The sequence below is a fragment of the Sapajus apella genome, unplaced genomic scaffold (assembly GCF_009761245.1).
Source record: "Sapajus apella isolate SASKATOON/1434 unplaced genomic scaffold, GSC_monkey_1.0 scaffold23, whole genome shotgun sequence".
In the NCBI taxonomy this organism is placed as follows: domain Eukaryota; kingdom Metazoa; phylum Chordata; class Mammalia; order Primates; family Cebidae; genus Sapajus; species Sapajus apella.
This window is the reverse complement of record NW_022436963.1, coordinates 20687155-20707783: the sequence shown is the minus strand read 5'-3', so window position 1 is coordinate 20707783 and position 20629 is coordinate 20687155. Positions and strand designations below refer to the sequence as shown.

At 41.9% G+C, this 20629-nt stretch overlaps 1 protein-coding gene and 1 pseudogene across 1 annotated transcript in view; both read left to right on the top strand.

Annotated features, from left to right (window-relative positions):
- The first annotated feature begins 11692 nt into the window (after positions 1–11692).
- FRMD4B (FERM domain containing 4B) overlaps positions 11693–20629 on the top strand; it is a 364030-nt gene continuing 355093 nt past the window's right edge. Inside the window, exon 1 of the mRNA XM_032290457.1 lies at positions 11693–12161. The gene's annotated coding sequence lies outside the window, so the exon portion shown is untranslated. The remainder of the gene's footprint in view (positions 12162–20629) is intronic.
- On the top strand, positions 15440–20341 carry LOC116559601 (annotated as a pseudogene).

Genomic DNA, 20629 nt, shown 5'->3' with positions numbered 1-20629 from the left:
TTTGGCCGGGTATTTTTTTGTTGTGGAGGTCTGCCCTATGCATTATATGATGTTTAGCAGCATCTCTGGCCTCCACCCACTAAACATCGGTAACACATCCACCACCCAGTCAGCTGTGACAAGCAAAAGTATCTCCAGGCTCTGTCAAATGTCTTGTGGGGACAGACTTGTTCCTGGGTGAGAACCACTGATAAGAAATGGAATATCCCCGGGAAATTACTGCCAGAAGTTTGAGGTCCAGGGGTGGGTGAGTGAGTGTCAAAAGAAAACTCTTATTCCTGTTCCTTTAAGTGTAGTTGTAAAGGATAAAAGACGTCATCTGGATTCTAGAGGTTATAAATAGAACCTTCTCTAGCAATTGGCACTAAAGTGAATAGTCGGAGTCTACTTCAAGTCTAGTGCTGTGCGTTTTTACAGAATGTCCTTCCTTTCAGAAGAGGTTCACATAGTAAAGATGACTGTTTAAAAATGTATGTCATGATTTATCCTGAATGATTAAAAAATTATCTGGGAACTCAGTAGATCAAATCTTAACTACTGATTAAACAGATTTCTCCCTAAAATGTTGAGGTCAGCTTTTCTTTACTGGCTTGGAAAAAAAAAAAAAGCAGTCATAAACATCTGTTTTAAGTCCTTGGAAACTTGAAAAGATTAAAATCAAAAATAAAAAGAAAATAAACAAAATTTCTTTTACCATCTGTTTCCTAACGGTCTCTCACTTCAAGTTATTGCATTTGTGATGAAGGACAGAAATTTTAAGTCTTTTGAATCCCTAAAGGGAGCCAGTAAAGAGGTCTTTGTGGATAACTTTAAAGGCAGTGAGAATTCAAGTAAATCTTTTTTGTTTATTTTAAATCAATTTCGAAACATGTATTACAATCTCTTGGTGATATACATGTTTCCGTGAAGTACAAGGGTTGACAGTCTATGCTACATCAGGCCTCCAGCAACTTAAGATCATTAAAAGCATAGAATCAAAAAGTGAATCCTTGGATATTTTTAATTCATATTAAAAATTTCAGGAAGCTATCTTAAGGACACATGAACGTTAGTTTGTTTCGATCCATTTAGTGGTATAACAGATAAGCAAGGCCATCCTCTTTAGACCCATCAAACAATAGTTTAAGAGGAAGAAGCTTTTGCCTCTCATTATAGGTATCAAAGAGCTGCCATTTTCTAATAAAGGTTTCTTATGATCGGTGCACAAATGTTTCATCATCCTAGGTGGATGTGAACATTCAATCCCCTTCCTGATTGAACTTTATTCTCTCAAATGGAGGGGATGCCTAGTTGCTGCTTTTGTATATATTTTGTCTTAGGTATTTATAAAGTCAATTTACTTTTTCCTCCCACTGTTACCCAAAGCCATTGGTCCTACTTATAAGACCACAGCAAAATTCTTTCATGTGTTCCTGTGGTTGAGAATTTTGTATATTAATACTTGAATATTCTCCAGTACTTTGCTCTTTGCATTTTGGGGTCTGCTTCTTGGTTTCGTTACGCATGGTTAAATGGTTAAATATCCACTGTGCTTTGTTCCTACCAAACAGAACTAATATTTGGCCTATTTCTAATGTAGCTCATTATTAACTCCATCTAGAAACTGGCAAAGCCAACAGCTAAGTGAGCTGCCTGGTGGTCCTAATAGTTGAGTGGCTGGATAAAGTTTCATGGGGGATTTTAAATCTCAAGTTCTAGTCATTATTTTATAGTCTGGTAAGGGAGACAGGCATTAAGCAAAGAATTATACAAATGAATATAAAATTACCATTCTGTTTAGGGTAGGGTTTCTCAGCTTCAGCAGTACTGACACGTGGGGCTGGACAATTCTTTGTTGTTGAGGGGCCCTCGTGTGCCTTAACATATGTGCGACAGCATCTCTGGCCTCTACCCACTGGGTGACAGTAGCAGCCACTGTACTCCTTCTCTCCAATTGTGACCACCAAACTTTCTCCAGATATTGTCAAATGTTCCCTGGGGGACAACGTCATCCTTGAATGAGAACCAAGAAAGTGTCAAGAGAAGAAAGAGATTTATGCTATTGTCCAGAGTGTGTAATTGGGTGATTCGACAAGCCTTGGATCACCAGGAGAGGTTTTCCTGAGGCTATGCTACCTGAGCTGAGGTCCCAGTGATTAATACGAGTGAGCTAAGCAAAGAGTGAAGGGGCAGCATTTAATTCCTTCATTCAAGATGTACTTAGTGGATTTCTACTGGGAGCCAATTATGTTCCAGGTGCTGATGATACAGCAATAAACAGGAGTCAGAAAAGCCCCTGATGCGTATAAAGCCTATCTTATGGTAAAGGAAGACAGTCGATAAAAAGCTAAATGATTAAGGTAGAGAATGTGGAGGATTACTTTCTTTAGGATGGGCAGGGCAATGCTCTCTGAAGAGGTGATCTTTTTGCTGGTTCCTAAATGAAGAGAAAGAGCCAGCTAAGCAAAGACCTGAGGGAAACGACTTTCAGGCAGGGATAGCATGGCAGCATATATGTAAGTTACACAGGGGAGAGTTTGAGAATTTCCAGTGTCAAATCTCATTTCTGTCCACTTGGAATCATGATAAGATTAAGAACTAAAGGCCAGAGCTATTAAGCACTTGCTTTAATGATTTTTGTTTCTGGTATGAATTTAGGCACAAATGAACTAGTGCTCATATCACCATTGACAGCAGAAATCAAAGATATATTGTTAGTGGAACTGGCTTTACTGTATTTTTCAGGACAATTCACCCAAGATCACATCGGTTGAGTTGTCTGAGAAGCTTTCATTGGTCATATGTGTTCTGTGGCTAAGAGAAATAACTCTTAAAATATCGTTGACTATAAATCTGGCCCCCTTCCCTATGTACCAAATTTACAAGAGAGATAAACAGCCCACAATTCCTGTTAATAGTCTACAAGATTGCTTTATAATGAGGAAAGCAATTGGCAAGATCACTTAAAAAGAAGCAATGTGGCAAACGTATCCAGAAGCTATGTTTTCTAATAAAAAGGTTGCTTTGGATGACACAGCAGACCACTTTTCTGTGTTTATTTTTCCCAAAATAGAGGCAGCTTCCGAATACCTGTCCCTCACACCCATTCTGATAATTCACCAAGGACTCAGATGTCAAGGATGCTGTAGAATTTTAGAGCTAGATGTCAAACCATCCTGTTGTACAGAGATCGAATAACTTGTCCAAGGTCATAAAATAATTTCTGGCACTGCCAAGACAGGAACATCCTTCTGTGAGTATTCCAGTCAGTGTTTCTTCCTCTGCATGAACTCAGGCTCTGTTTTGCACAGATTGCTCATTCAAGGAAGCATCTTACAGACTGAAATCCATACTTCTCTTTGGCGTTGGTCATCACATTAAGTTAGTGGTTCTCAGCTGGGTAGATTTGCCTCCTGAGACTCATTTGAGAGAAGTTGCAGACACTTTTGGTTGTCCCGACTTATAAGTAGAGGCTACTGCCATCTAGCAGTTGGAGGCCAGGGATGCTGTGAAACATCCCATCATGCATAGGACAGCCCCCCCAGCAAAAAACATTATCCAGTAAAAGTATCAGTAGAACCACCCTTTGAGAAGCTCTACATTGTCTTTGGCATTACATTCCTCACAAGACTTTTGTGTTAGTGAAAAACAGGGCTTTTCTTGACTTGTTCGTGTCCCTGCTACTGGCACTTGTCCCAGCTAGTGATATTCAGTGCATTTTCATTGCCTAACTGTTGAATTTAATTAATTGTAAGCCACAATAAAAGCTGGCAACTCATTCAAAAACGGTGAAAAAAAAAGAACTGCAGAAGTAATCACTATGATTACTTCCCATGGTGAGTGGAAGACATTTAAAAATAGCTATTCTTTATTTTGGGGGGTGGCATAGATAGCTTTGAATCTCATAAGAACTATTGACTATCCCTTCAGAAAAATGTCATTCATAACAAATTTTCCATACAATGGGGCCAATGAACTACCTGACATACTAGAAGGCCAGAAGTCCTGGGTCTAGAAGAAAGTGTAGAATATCTTTCTCTTTACCCTTTGGATAGTGTACTAAACTATTGGCTTAATACTGATTGTCAATCTTTTCTGGGAAATTAGTTCCTACTTTAAATATTTTAAAATAAAATGACTCATATTGAAAATGGCCTAGTAGCCATCTAATGACATGAATAAATGAAATATAAAATATCATAAAGTGGTTAAAAGAAATTAAACTAGGTCCATATTCGCCAACTTGGATAGATTTTTAAAATTTATTAATTTATATTTATTTTTTGAGATGGAGTCTCACTCTGTCACCCAGGCTGGAGTGCAATGGCATAATATCGGTTCACTGCAACCTCTGCCTCCTGGGTTCAAGCGATTCTCCCACGTCAGCCTCCCGAGTAGCTGGAACTACAGGTGTGTACTGCCACGTCCGACTAATTTTTGCATTTTTAGTAGAGATGGGGTTTCACTATGTTGGCCAGGCTGATCTCAAACTCCTGAGCTCGTGATCCGCCCGCCTCAGCCTCCCAAAGTGCTGGGATTACAGGCATGAGCCACCATGCCTAGCCTATTTATTTTTTACTTGATCTGATTTAGGTCAGATGGATAGATTTTTAAAAAGTTGTTATTAGATGAAACACACAGGCTCTGGTACCTTATATATAGTATGATATGTGTGTAAATTAAAAAATGTAAATAACAAAAGTATATCATTTTCATGGGTGTGTATGTCCATGCACAAATTTGGAAGGATTGATACAAAATTCATGATAATGGTTACTTTTGGGGAGTTGGAAATAAGAATAAAGTTGGTAATAAGGAACAAAGAGAACTTCAACTTTTCTGTAAAGTTTTTTGTTTTGTCTTATGAAAAACAAAGAACAATGGACAATCCTGAGTAGTAACTGTAGGAAAGTTTGTTATCATATATTCTGAACTCTTCTGTTTTTAAAATTTTCTGAAAAAGAAAAAAATTAAAACAACCTCAGACATATTATGGAGGTTTTCAGTTACTGAAACTCTTAGAAAAATTATCTCCACTCCTTCACTGAAGTGTGCTGAGGTTCTTACAAGTTTACTGTGTATTTTGTTTGCTTTGGCAAAATAAGCAAACTTCCCTGAGACATTTTATATGCATGGCTTAGTTTTTACAGTCACTGGTTCACAAGTGTATTTTTCTTTTTCTCCCCACCTAGTTCTTATTCATGGTAGAGTAGTCAACCTGGTCCTTCTTAAATATTTTACTTTCTCTCCAAATTTAGCCAGATTTGGTAACCAGTTGAAGGGAGAAGAAGTGTAGGGAAGTAGAGATGAAGAAAGTTTTCTTAGTATATGAATGGAAGTAGAATTATATTGGCCTTATAAATGTTAGAAGCAATTTAGATTATATGATCATGTGGCTGAAAAGCCATTTATTGCAAATTATGTGCTCCAAAGCCAAGGAATATTGTTATTTTTTTAACAATGTACAATGTTCAAAATCATGTAATTAGGAACATCATTTAAATCTTAGTAGGAAAATAGAAGCAGCTGTTTGTATTGGAAAAGCCCTAGAATAGAAGCCAAGGAGACAAAGTTCTACTTCCCATGCTATTACTTTTTACTCTTAGGCAAATCACATTCACTCTCTGGGCCTCAGTTTCCTGATCTGCACGATGAAGATGTTGGAATCGATCAGCAGTCAGAAACTGGAGGCTCTTAAGTCCTATGGGGCCTGTTGATATAGCTTTGTTTCGCTAAGTATTGCAAAATGGCTTCAAATTAGTTGTCAACGTTTTATAATCAAGAGATTTTCATAAAAATCCACATTTCTGGCTTCTCTTGAGAAACAATTCTGGCAATACTGTTGTTTCAGCAATAGGTTGTTACTGAGCGGGGAGTGGGGCTGTAGACAGGGCACATGCTCTCCAATTTGCCACAGTCCCCACTATTCCCTGTTGACATACATCTGACCCACTGCACATGAATCGTTGCCTGACCTCTCTAAGCATTTGAACTTGTAACCCTCAGACCAAAAGTTCTCTAAATTCCTTCAAGTTTTATAATTTCTTGATACCAAGAGAAAAAGGTGTTACAGAAAGTCAATAGAATACCTAAACTGAAACAGGCATAAGAAAACTGTGTGAAGGCCACAATCAAACTGGAAAAGCTCTTCTATTCAAGTCTGGTATTGCAAGGAAAACTCTGATGAGCTCGTGGGATTTTTGTTTCCCTGTTTTATTCATTTTAAAAGAAAATAATGAATTTTTGATGAAATTTTAGAATTATGAAAAGGGGGGTCTAATTTTTAAAGGGAGTTATGTTTACAGAAAATTGGCACATCTAGAGTGACCTTTTTAAAATCTACTTTTAGAAGTAACGGAATAGCATCAAATGGTGTAGGTTGGATTTTGAATCTTTCCTCTAAATACACTCAGGCACACCCACACAGAAATCCAGATGTTTATGTTGAAATCTCTAATTTTTAACCACTAGCAACTTAAAAGACACTATACAAACCACAACCCATGCTAGTTTGCAACCTTTCTAGTGAAAAGGAGTCTTTCTCAATATAGTTACCAAATTATTTACTCTAACCAGTTTGGGATCCTTGTGATTAGGTACCATAGCTACAAAATAAAGGACATCTGTTTTATTTCCCATGGAGTGTCCTTGCTTTTTGGAAGGAAAGCTGATACTCCCTGAATACTATGATTTAAGATTCCACTGAGCTGCCAGCCCTCAGGCTGTCCACCATGGAACGACGGGGCTAGACTGTGGCACTGGCCTCTCGCCAAGGCATTTTAGCCAGTTAAGTGCCAAAGAACATTATTAAAAAGCATCTCACATGTAATAAGTGCTTAGTGGTGTGCTCTCGAAAGACAGTTATATATGCATGATCACAAGGTTCTCATTCAATTATATTACTTCCACAATCTGGAAGCAAGTGCAAACACAGCCTCATGACACACATTCATAGTCACAGCTAAATCAGCAACAGCTTCATGTCAGGTTGAACCCCATGAAATTGCCAATATTTGACCTTTAATCCACAGAAAGACAATTTCCTGTGGTTTAGCCAACCATCTATCTGTCTATGTTTAAACATAATTATTTTTGTTATTTTGTTTTAATTTCAGGGCATCATAATTAGTATACTTAAAACAAAGCACTTATTTTATGTTTATTTATATGTTCAAAGATTGGAGATAATGACCTAATAACTTTGTGCTACATTTGAGATAAAACACATCAGCCTTGGTTAGGTTAGTGAAAGGAAAGCTTTAATTTCATCTCCAGGCTCTGGGGTTAAATAGAAAGATGAGACATCAGTGATGATGAACATCCCACAGAGGCATGAAGTAACAGGTCTCCTTTTTGTTGATTACAGTGTGTAAGTGTCTTCAAGGTGCAGAATATATCTAGGGCTTACACAGAAATATATGCTGCAATGGTACTCTTTAAGAAGGAGCAAAATCTCTTGAAGTATATCAATAAATGGCTGTTATTCTCATTAGCATTTCTTAGTTATCTAGAGTGTTTTAGAAAGAAAACAACAATTGACACTGAGTCGCAACAACTATGGTGTTTTTACATGTCCAGTGTTATTGTGATTCGATTTTTTTTAGTCTATTGAAAATCCAGAAATCACTGAGATCCACCCAAGTCAATATATTCCGAATGAAAGTACCATGCGTCTCCTGGAATGGTGGGCTAGGCCTTCATTCCTACTGAGTCAAATGGATCTGGGCTGAAATTGTAGCTACTGACTTGCTAGTTATAGGACCATGAGTCCTATAACTGATTTCACCTGTCTGGGATTATTTTCTCGTGTGTAGAATGCAGCGAACAAGGGTGATTACTTCACAGTCACTAATCAAATGAGACCACATGTGCAAAACACTTAATGAACATGAACATTGGGTCTCATTACAAATTAATGAACGTTTGCCCACTCACAGGCTTTTAGCTATAAAATATGCAAGAAGTATATATGCTCTTATCCCAAATTTGAATAATCAGCAGGAAATCTTTGAAAAGCAGAAACACTCTGAAGAAAATGATAGTGCTGTAGGGATGATATGACCTCCTTTTAACCCTGGTTTTAAAATTGTACATGAAAGAAAAACAAAAATTAGAGAGAACTAATTGGCTTGGGTAAATAAATTATGGCATATCAGTATAATAGCTGATTTGTACGTTTTGTGTTTGCACGTACATTTTTTAAAGTCTAGACTATGTACGTCAAAGGTGCTCCTTCAGGGTAGTGAACTTGCAAGTAATTTTTCATTTCTATTTTACATATTTTTATATTGTCAAAAACTTCTCGGCCAGGCAAGGTGGCTCACACCTGTAATCCCAACACTTCGGGAGGCCAACACGGGTGGATCACCTGAGATCAGGAGTTTGAGACCAGCCTGGCCAACATGGTGAAACCCCATCTATATTAAAAACGCAAAAATTAGCCGGATGAGTTGGTGCACCCCTGTAATTCCAGCTACTCAGGAGGCTGAGGTGAGAGAATTGCTTGAACCTGGGAAGCAAAGGTTGCAGTGTGCTGAGATGGTGCCACCGCACTCCTGCCTGGGTGACAGAGCAAGACCGCATCTCAAAACAAAACAAAACAAAAAACCCTTCTCCAATGAGCATATACTACATTTAGTACAGATATATAAATAAATAAATATAAAATAACTTTAAATTTAGAAAATAAAGTATGATACATGTTCTTATTAATTCAGTAGTTGAATCTCATGTCACATTCCTTCATGTTGTATAAGACTGAGGGCTTGAAATGGGTGTCTGGGGAATTTCTAACACCCTCTTGCATCAAAACCATTTTATTATATATACAGCAGTTGATAGGCCCTGAGTTTTCACCTGGAAATTCTATATTTCAAGACAGAATTGTTTCCTCTTTGTGCTCCTTGCTGTCATTTTGTCCATATATATTTGCCTCATCACAACAACTAAATTATGATCTTCTGAATAGCAAGACTTCTGAATAAAAGAAAGATAAATTTTTTTATCTCATTTTTGGCAGTTTGTTCGTTTATTTTTCTGTATACCTATCCTAGAGTTAGGTATTCACTAGTTGCACAAAAAGTAAAGGATGTGTTGTTTTCCTTTTGGACTCAGTTCCTCCAGCCAGCCAAGTCTGTAATACAGAATCCAAATAGGTAGTCCATGAGTAGATTTCAGGTAGTTGCTATGGACATCCTATGAACATTTCAGTGGTTCCAATCCTTACTCTATGATTTCACCTACAAAGCTTTAAGAAAATCCTGATGCCCAAACTCCACCCCCGGAGATTCTAATATAATTGTTTCCACTATTGAAAAAAAAAAAGTCCCCCAGAACTCTAATATGCAGCCAGGTCAATAATTCTATATTAGGATAGAATAAAGGAAAAAAGTTTTGTAGGTTCAATTGTGCTGTGGTTTTTATTTTGCTGTTTTGGTATCCATAAATATTTATTTTTCAGAAGATTGACGTTAAAAACAGCTTCCCTCCTTTAATAATAATAGCTGGTATTTATTAAGCATTTATCATGCATGAAGCACTATTTCAAATGCTTTCCATATATTAAATAATTTAATGCTTATAATAACCCTATAAGTGATGCATTATTATTAACCCTATTTAACAGAAAAAGCAAATGAGACCTAGAGAGGTTGAGTATTTTGAAAAGCTGGGCTTCAAACCCAGGTAGAACAACCCTGGAGCCCCCATTTTTAAGCCAGAGTCTCTTTGCTCCAAGAAAATCCAGTAAATACCCCATATCCTCAAGGAAATTCTTCTGGATTACTCTCGCTGATACAGATTAACCTTTCTGATGTCTTTTACATTACATTTTTATGTAATAGTCTGTATCCAGGTTTTTGCCCAAACAAAATAAATACCAAACACTTAGATGCCCAGCCTTGTGCTGTACATTTTACCTGCATTGCTTCATTTTGCCCTATACTCTGTTCTCTAATGACTCTGTTCTCTAAAATTTATTTTCTCTCTGGAGAAATTGTGGCATTTGTGAGTACTGAGCAAACCATTATTCGCTGTACCACTCCCCTACCCAGGGTCCTTATGCTCTGGTACCTGTTGAATAGACTGTATTGTGCAACAGGTAGGGAGTTACTGAATTTATAGATAGGCACTGTCACTTTTTAGTTTCATACTATCAGGCAGGTCAACTAAACTCTCAGAGCCTCAGGTCCCTTCTCAGTAAAACAGGGGTGCCTTCATTCAACTGACACTGAATAGCCCCTGCTATGTGCCTGATGCTGAAAAAGACAAACGTAGACCCTGGCCTCAGGGGGCTTTCAGTCCACTCCCATTCTCCCAGGAGAACGCAATGAGGTGATGCCAAGTGAAGCGCTTATTTAGATCAGGCCCGGGGCGGCGGGTGGGGGAGGGGGGGACATGTAACTACCACTCAATAAATGTTAGCTATTCATTCAATATATTCTATTTAATTAAAAGCAAACAATCCATTCAATGCCTGAAGAAAATATAATTAAACCTCATACTGCACACATACAATATTCCACATCATGCCACCTTGAGCCTTTACCACTTCGGATCTTACTTGCTACACATGCTCCTGCAAGTCGGTAGCAGGTACGCCAGGGCCTGTGAAATCAAGATTCCCCGTGCCCCCATTCTTTTTCGAGACTGGTGACCTTTCAAAAAAGAAGGGAAGAAGGAGAAGAAGGAGGGGTAGAGGAAGGGGAAGGAGGAGGAGGGGAAGACAGAGGAGGAGGAGGAAGAAAGGCCAAACCAGGGTCACAGAAACTGTGGAGTATTTAAAATATCGACATTGGATAAATCAATTCAACTTTCAATAAAATCCAAAGCTATGTGATTGTGCAGTTGTGACACAATTATTTTTAAAAATGGATTTGCTTTTTAAAATAAAATAATTCATAATGTGTAGAGAAAAATTAATTCATGGTGTGTAGAGAAATGAGGTCTTGTCACGGGACATACATTTAAGGCTGTTTGGGAAACATTTTCTCCCAGCCCTGTCAGAGCACCTCTGGTACTCTCCTTGTCAACTCACTTGAAGAGAGTATGAAAACTCTCAAGAAGTCGTTCATGAAGAATCCTCCCTTCCTCTCCTTCCTCTCCCATTTTGCTACGTTACACTCAGCACCAGATCAAGCTGGAATCTCTGCCGTGTCACTCATCAGCTATTTTGAGCTAACCTCTCTGAGCCTCCCGAGTTTCATGAGAAGAACTCATAATAAAACAACAACAACAAAATGCTCTGGAGGATAAACGCCTGGTGTGGGATAGGCTCGCCTTCCTTTTTATTTTTCTTTCAAGTGCAGAGGCATTAGATTTGAAGGGATCTCAGAAGTCATTTCGCCAGCCCCTCTCGGGTGGCTGGGTGCATTCTGCACCTCCCGCAGTCGCCAGTGCCTACTTCCCTTTATTCTAAGGGCACTCAGGTCCTGGGATGCCTGCAGCCTGGGAGGCGGAATCAAGTCCCGCCCAGCGATTGTAGGAGTCCGAGGGAGCGATGGAGAGGCGCCGGCGGGTGATGCCCTCTTTCCCCTACTCCTGGCAGGAGCCGCTCGCGCCTCCTGGCACCGGCGCCCTTTCTCTGTCGGGGAAGGCTAGCCCAGCCCGCAGCCGCGTGCGGCGGGGGCCAAGGGCGCCCCCTCCCTTCCTCCCGCTCCCCCTCCTCTTCCTCCCCTCCCGATACAATGACTGGGCCGGAACAGCGCATCAGCCGAGCCTCATTGGCAGCGGCCGCCCCAGCCCCCGGAGAGGCGGCGGGCGGGGGCAGCTGGGGAGAGAGGGAGCCGAAAGCCCCGGCTGACAGCAAGAGGAGGCAGGCAGGACGGAAGGAAGCGAGAAAGGCGGCCCGGGGCACAGCTGTAAGTGTGGATCAAAGCGAGAACGCGCGGCGAGCGGCGGCGGCGGCGGGGGCGACCGGCAGCCCCGGGCTGGGGGATGCGGCAGGCGCTGGCTGCCCAGCGAGCCGGGGAGTCGGGCTGCGTGGCTCACGTGCAGAGCTGGAGCTTGGACAGAGAGGAAGAGGAAGAAGAGGAAGGCAGCCGCCCCAGTAGAAGGCACAGCGCAGAGCGGACTTGCAGGACTGGCGCAGAGCCGGGTCCCCAGGTCCGGCGCGGTGCGCGGCGGAGACAATAAAGTAGCGGTCGACGGCCCCGGCTCGCCGCAGGGAGGAGGCGGCGGAGCAGGTAGGTGGGCGACCGCCCCGGGCTCCCCGAGCGCGCTGCTAGGGCGCGGCCGCAAGACACGGCCACAGGCGCGCCTGGTGCGCCCCGGGCGCAGAGCGCACGTTTGGAGACCCCCAGCGGAGGTGCGGGTCCCCGGTACTCCGGCGAGCAGGAAACCCCGCCCTGGGGCTCGGGGTCTGGCTGCAGCCTTAGCTGGAGTCCCTGGGGCACTTGGCACCGCTCTTTGGTTGCTTTGGTGGTGTGGAGACAGGAAGTTTGGCGGTTTCGAGGCGTTGGCGTTGATGGGGTTTGCAAACGCGCCGCCGGGGACCGAGTGCTTTGGTTGCAGCGCGTTCGTGGGAGGTCGGGAGGAGAGCTGATGAATCCCAGATCCGGCCCCCAGAGATACTTCGAAAAGGCAACGAAAAGAGTGGGGGGAAATCCCTGGAGTTAGCAGAGGTCAGACAGTAAGGGTTTGGTTTGGCTGCCCTTTTCAAATAGGTGTGTCAGATCGTAGCCGCTCCTCTCTTGGTGAGGCAGTGTGCCTGTGAATCGCTCTCTATTTTGTGGAGTATTTTTCACTTTTCATCTTCATCTGGGGAGGAAAAAATAAAGATAATTTTTAGCTCCTACTTTGAGAAGTACCATTTCGTTTGGAATGGAGGACAAACTCTTCCCTTGCATTGGATGTCCTGTGCTTTTAAACATACTGAACAGTGCCTGCTCTTGTTCACAAAAGGGGTGAGACGTGTATTAAACCTTCTCTGGCCTGAGAAAGCAGCCGCAGGAGGAGGTCTCTCTTTCGCTCTCCTTTGTGTGGCCGCTTCCTTCCAGATGTGAGAGGGTTGGGCTGGGCGCTCCTGGGTGGGGTAATAATTATCCTGAACATTCCTGCGATCTGCTAGGACTTGTAAACATACCAGAGCCAACTCCTCTGAACTTCGCGAACTGATTTGGTGTGTTTGCTGGTGCCCAGACGGCTGCGACTAGAGACTGGGCCTTTCGGGAAGAAAGACCTTGGGGTGCTGACAGCAGCAGTCTTTCCGGAAAGCTGGTTGATCCTTCAAGATTAGGTGGTGTCGACCCCAGAAACTTACTGGCCAAGTCAGAAGATGTGTACAAGATTATAGCACAATCCTCGACGTGCTGTTTCCTGTCCTAAAGGGAATGGATCTGCAGGGTTTACAAATCAAATGTCTGGAGGGGAAGAAAAGCAGCTTCGCCTTAATTAACCTACACATGCTGTGAAGAATGGTGGTTAAGAGATCTGACTGTGTGGCGGCATCCTGGTAGGCACTTTTGGGGCATCATCCATAATCCATGAAGTGGTAAACCTAGCCCTACAGAGAGCTTAAGTAACTTACCGTAAGTCGCACCAGCAATCTGTGGTTTATATAAGATGTAATTTCAGATGCCAGGCTCTTAACAAGACAGTGCCTCTGAAAGGGATGTGCTGCAATGATGTTGTTAATAAGGATGAAGAAAATATTAACAATAACAACAATAACTACTATATATATGTATATATAGAGAGAGAGAGGCTCTCGTTGCCCAGGCTGGAGTTCAGTGGCATGATCTCAGCTCACTGCAACCTCTGCCTCCCAGGTTCTAGCGAGTCTCCTGCCTCAGCTTCCTGAGTAGCTGGGATTACAGGCGCCAGCCACCATGCCCTGCCATGTATATATGTGTATTTTTAGTAGTGACGGGATTTCACCATGTTAGCCAGGATGGTTTCGATCACCTGACCTCATGATCTGCCCGCCTTGGCCTACCAAAGTGCTGAGATTACTGGCGTGAGCCACCGCGCCCGGCCCATATATTTTTAATAAATTTATACAAGATGATGTTTAAGAGAGACTGACACACAGTAAGCAAGTTGTATATATTTTTGTCTCTAAATTACGTGTCACAAGATAGGTGGTGGATGTATTGGTATTTCTACAGTTCTTAATTTTTTTTTTTTTTTTTTTTTTTTTTTTTTGAGATCGAGTCTCGCTCTGGCTGGAGTGCATTGGCGCCATCTAGGCTCACCGCAACCACGCCTCCCAGGTTTAAGTGATTCTCTTTCCTCAGCCTACCGAGTAGCTGGGATTACAGGCACGCACCACTGCCACCTGGCTAATTTTTGTATTTTTAGTAGAGATGAGTGTCACCATGTTGGTCAGGCTGGTCTTGAACTCCTGACTTCAAAAGATCCACCTGCCTCAGCCTGCCAAAATGCTGGGGTTACAGGTGTGAGCCACCACACCCAGCCAATTCTTCCTTTTTGTAATCTGAAAATGTTGTAATAAAAAGACACACACACACACCCCTTTTGAACAGTGATTACATTTCCTAAAAGGATGAGAAAAATGTAGACAACTCCAAGGACTTATTGAATGGTATAGGTTTAATCACCTCTTTGTGACATCTGCAAGTAATATTAATCAAGCTTTTATTTGCTTAAATTCAGAAATGCAGGTGGAATGCATTTAAACAACATGGTGATGGAACATGAAGAAATTACCTACAACATTTTGAGGCTTAATTTTCATTATCCATGGGAAAGTTCTCAGAAGATCTTTCCCCCACCAGTGATCATGGGAATCATGATCCTGTTTTCCTGTATTAAACTTCACTGTTTTAAAATTAATACATTTCCATCTTAGTGGCAGAAAAGTGAATGGGCTTCTCAAAGAGGCAGACGGTTGCATTTGAGCCTAATCTAGGAAAGTGTAGGAGGAGTTACCTTCACAGCCACTCTCAAGTGTCAAATCAGCTGAAGTTTTCCCAGTAATGTTTATTGTCACTGGCCTCTAATTTCAGCAAGCCTGAGAATCTTAGTTCTTTTGATTCCACAGATTTCATCAAGACTCTGCATGCTTTGAGCAGACAAAAAGAAAGTTTTGGCTAACTGACAATACAAATAGGGTACATGGAAAACAGTTAAAAATACGCTGCCTTATCCAGCCTGCAGCAATTTTCTAGCAGGAAATCTTCATACTTAATCTTACACACGTAAATGAAGGTTTGAGACTTATACTGCAAGTGATCTCTCTCTCTATCCCTCCCTTTAAATCAGCCCCAGAGATCTGATCTTATCATGAATGCACTATTTTGCATGTTCAGGACTGCCGAGGCTCACTGAAGTGACTATCATCAGCCTACAAATAAATAATGCACTCAGCTCATCAGCAGGTCTTACTTTACTTACATATCTCTCCCTTTTTAGAGGTAGTTGGTATTTTGTTTTAGAGGAAAGTTTTTTTTGGTAATTCATTTATTTCTAAGTCAGTAAGATTTTTTTTCTCTTCTGCCAAATGTCTGTTATGGGCAGTCAGAGAGAAGTGGTAAGATGACAATTTTCTGTTGCTAGATGCTTGATAAACTGTCTACGTAACTTAGGGGCCAAATCTCTTATTCTCCCCAATAACCAGATTTACTGAAATTATTATGTCATTTCTTATCTCATTCTTCCTGGTGAAATCAATTTTTAACCTAAACTCATAAGGCAGCGTTTTTTCAATATGAAGGTCATAAAATCCATTTCATGAGTTACTACCAGTATTTTTTTTAAGTATAACAAGACAGCAAGTGGCAGCATCATCATATGTTACAAGAGTTGTGCAATTTCATGAAATTTTGAGTCACTCTTGTGCGCATTCTGGGTTGTAGTATCAAATGTAATTCTTAGCTGTCGAAAAATTTGAAAGGCACTGCCACAGGATGCATGTATCTGTTAGTGCTATTTTGATAATAAGTTACAAACCCAATTTTAAATGGAATTAGGATATTATATATATGCATATATACAATATATATTTTTTTCCTACATATTGGTTCATGTTACTAAAAGGTATATGGACAGGACTGACTTCAAGAGCATCTTGCTTAGGGCTAAACAGTGACAGGCTCTGATTTATTTTCATTCCTCAGGCCTGCCTGTCTCTTCTTTCTTCTGTGTATTGGGATCCTTCTTGGGTGACAAGAAGACTGTATAGCACTTGCTGGTTTACACAGTTTCAAGTTCAAGTTCAGCAACAAAAAGCATTCCCTTCCCCAGTTGTTGAACAAAAAGCTTCAAAATGAGCTCTGATTCACCCAGCGGGCACAGCTGGAGGAAATCTCTGTGCTAAGTGGCTTCTGCAGAGGTTGAAGGTTTTGCCCCAGCGGTGGAGTCCTACCTAGACCATGTAGATGGAGGACATCAGAAAGCTGGACTGCTACATGAATACAGGTGCGGAAAAAAAGGGGAAATTAAAGCTAAGAAAGGAATAAATGTTCACCATGGAGCACAAGTCCCTAATGCACATATGCTAATTGCTCTTCTTTTTTGATGCCCCGAATAATGGAAAATGAGCTGAATTGTATTCAGGCAAATAGGTTATCGATATGATTTTTTATCTATGCAAGGAAAAACTTAGCTGTTACTTTTAACATGGTCAGTTTCAGGATTTATGAGATCAAGATGCAGAACAAGTTAAATTGATAGTATTTACTTTATTTTCCAATGACACTAAGAAGATAAAGGCAGACATATTGATTAAAAACCCACAGCAGTTCCAAAACCTCTTACAAGGGGTGATCATGATCCTGTTTTCATTTATGTGCAAATCTTGGAAGACATTTATTTGAATCAATTTACTGTGCTAATGAAAGCAGTTATTTAAGTAGTGTCTTAGAGCAAAGAATATTTGAAGAATACACCTCCTTAAAGCCCAGGGCAAATGAATGCTCTATTCTGCAGTTCTTCAGCTTTGGGGTATTTATTTGGGTCTGTGTTACTTTGTCCTTAGAGATGTGCTGCTTATAATTGTCCTCTGTCACTTTATGCAGTTATCCAGTGGGAAAGGGGACCCTAGTATGTACAGCTGTGAGGATAATGTTCACTCACAGCAGAGAGGCCCCAGAAGTAGAGTGATCATGCTGGCTTGCCTGGGTCAATCCTGGTTAATGTCTGTGCCTCCAGTTTGGATGATAAATTATATGGTCACCCCATGTATAAAGGCTACTATTTTAGGGTGCCATGACCAGGCATCTATTTAATAGATTAAATTATCTGATAAAGAATTCCTGGTGGGGTGCAGTGGCTCATGCCTATAATCCCAGCACTTTGGGAGGCTGGGGTAGGAGGATTGCTTGAACCCAGGAGTTCAAGACCAGCCTAGGCAACCTAGCAAGACCTCATCCCTACTTAAAATTTAAAAAATTAGCTGGGTGTGGTGGCACACTTCTGTAATCCCAGCTACTCAAAAGGGTGAGGTGGAAGGATCACTTGAGCCCAGGAGGTTGAGGCTGCAGTGAGCCACGATAGTGTCACTGCACTCCAACCTGGGCAACAGAGCAAGACTCTGTCTCAAAAAATTAAAAAAATAAAAAAATAAATTAAAGCTGAGGAAGTCCTTACCATAACTGAAGGATAAAACTCCTGATGCCTCCCCTCCTGGGAGAGTCACCAGCGACATCTCGCCTTCCTCGACTTCCATAGCATGATCATCCAGGCCCCCTGAATTTGAAATCCAGGCCCTAGCCGGAGCAGCTTCCTGGTGGGCACCTCCCCACGCTTCCCTCTAGTGCTAGAGGTGCTACAGGTAGGGGAGCAGCACTGGGGCAAGTTGATGGAGGCCATCAAGCTCTACATCCTGCACAAGTACTCAATAGTGGACGTCCTCCACTTCAAGTACATGCTGAAGCAGGTGTTGGCCACTGCCATGTGCCACAGCCTCCTCATCAAGCCCCTCAACTCCAAAGCCAGGGAGGCCACTGGCAACTTCAAATTAGTTCCCAAGCACAAGAGTAAAATCCAGTCCAGGATGATAGCCCCCTGACAGACCCCAGGAGAGCGGGAGAGGCCAAGAGAAGGGCCCCAAGAAAGCAAGGGAGACAAAGGAGGACCCTCGCAATGCGGGCAAGGTGAAGAAGGCAGCCAAGAGGCCAGCAGAGGTGCAAAAGTCTCCTCCCAAGCCAGGCGCAGCCACAGAGAAGGCCTGCTTGCAAGCAAGGTGGCACAGCCAAGGACACCAGGACACAGCTGGAGAAGGCTAGGAAGGCACCCCCCAAGCCAGACAAGGCCACACAGGCCCCTTCCAGTGCCAGTGGGCTCAGCAGGAAGGCAAAGGCCAAAGGCAGCAGGAGCAGCCAAGGAGATGCTGAGGCCCACCAGAAAACAAAAGCTGGGAGTAAGAGTTCAGAACACACAGTCAGCAAGATCAAGAATGGTGCTGCTTTCCCAACCAAAAAGGTGGTGGCCACGGCCAAGCCCCTAAAGGGGCAGCTGCCCAGGGGGCTGGGCAGGGGCCAAATGCCAAGGCTGCTTCTCTTACTAAGGGCAGTGGGTCTAGGTGGTGCCCGCACACCTGTCCAAGAAGACAGAGACACCCCAAGGGTCCGGGAAAGGCGGGACTGCCCATTAAGGTCTCCTCATCCAAAGTGTCTAGCCAGAGGGCTGAATCCTAGGGCAGGAGGCAGGGGTGAAGAGAGACCAAGCCTCTGCTCTAGTTTTTATTCTTCAACAAACCGCTGCTCTATTTATTTCATCGTAAGCTGTTTACCAGTAAAGACTTTCGTTTCTTTTTCCATGCACGCGCGCACACACACACACACACACACACACACACACACACAAATCTTGTGCAGATGTAAAGGCTCAACAAATAATAGTAGAACTAATGAAAACAGTAGCAGCACATGGCTAACAAGTGCTCACCTGTGCTGGGAATTGCTCTGTGATGTCCATGAAGTTGTGGCCTCATTCAAGGCTCACCACACCCTATGAAGTGGGGTCTCCTAACGCCCCTCATTATACAGCCAAGGAAACTGGTTGTGAGGTTGCCACTTGGCCAAAATCATATCATGTTGGTTGAGTTGGCAAAGTCTGCATGTTGACTAGTGTTTTATAAGAAGACAGGACAAGTCATTGTTGTGAATACTGGTTCTAGCTTCAGAGGATCTACACTCAGATCTGTCTTTGCTGCTTACTAAACGTGTGCTTGGACCAAGTGACTTAACCTTTTATTTTGCCTCTGTTTCTTTTATTATAAAGTGGAGATTTTACGAATTCCTACCTCATCAGTTATTTTGAGGATTAGATGATAAAATATAAAGAAGTATTTCATGTAGTGCCTGCTGTGGAGTAAATACTAAAAAATTTATTATTTGTGCTTTGTAAAGGCTAAGAAAACATAATAATTCATATTATTTGTTGAACACAAACTATGTGCCACATTTTAAGCTAGGCATTTTTCAGTTGTTTTCTTTCTTCTTACAAATCCTCTGAGATGGGTGTTATGTCCACTTATTGTCCATTTTACAGATGAGGAAAACAGAGATTCAATGAAATTAAAAAGTAATGGAGCTTTTATTTCAACTCCAGGTCACTCTAACAACAGAGACTTTGTTCTCATAATTATAATGTCATTTTTTTTTTGACTTGGAAGGGAGCCTTGAGATAAGCGAACACATAAAAATGATCCCCAAAGAGAGGGCGTGAGTTGTTGGCAAGTCATTAAGGGATGGTGCAGGGTGAGAACCTAGGCTTTCAGCCTCCCACGATCATCTCTGTCTTGAAGACAAATGCATTCACCCCATAGGGTAGCCATACTAAGTGGGCACAGACACAGTTCAGGAGCGCTGGACTTAAATGTCTTCTAATCCAGCTACAAAAAGTCTAGAACTGTTTACTGAAGTGGGTAAGTATATCCCTGGTGGTACATGAGTTAATTTTAGGTGATAGAGAAACATTTTACCTTATTGGCTATTTATTTTTAATGTGTACCAGAAAATAATTCACCTAGACCTTTATGTTTTGTAAGGGATTATATTCCTTTCTGCCTTGCTGAACAAACTATTCAGACTGAATTGTATTGCTTAGAATGTGTCTGAGAAAGAAGTAGTGTCAGTGTAAAAATATGTATTAGGTAAAACATAGTGTAGATAGTATTGAAAAATGGCAAAATCTATGAAGTGAAGATGTGAATGACTGAAGTCTGGGAAATACTGGACTAGAGAGGTGTTTCCTGAACTTGGTGCACATGAATCACTTGGGGATCAGATTCTGATTCAGGAGATCTGGGCCGGGGCCTGAGACTGCATTTCTAACAAGCTCCAGGTGATGCCAATGGTGCTGGTCTCTGGACCACACTTTGTGTAACTAAGGATCCAGGAACCTAGAAGATTCTTGGGCATGTATTGAGTGCTGCAGAGGATATGTAAGGCAATTCCCTCAGAATGGACTTTGTGCCCTTTGTCACCATACTGCAAGAATCCCTGCTTTCTGTTGTCCCTAACAGTCACAGCATAAAATCTTGCCTTTCTCTCCCAAGAGTGTGCCTCACAGGAGATTCTAATGGTTCGTCTTGTTCCAAATGAGACTCTTGCCCCCTACAAGAGATCCTGAACAAGCATCCAAAGTTATCAAATAGCTTGTCCTTAATCATTATTTATAAAGTTATTATTTCTTTCTGCCTTGCCGACCAAACTATTAATAGAATGAAATTTTCGGCATGGTGATC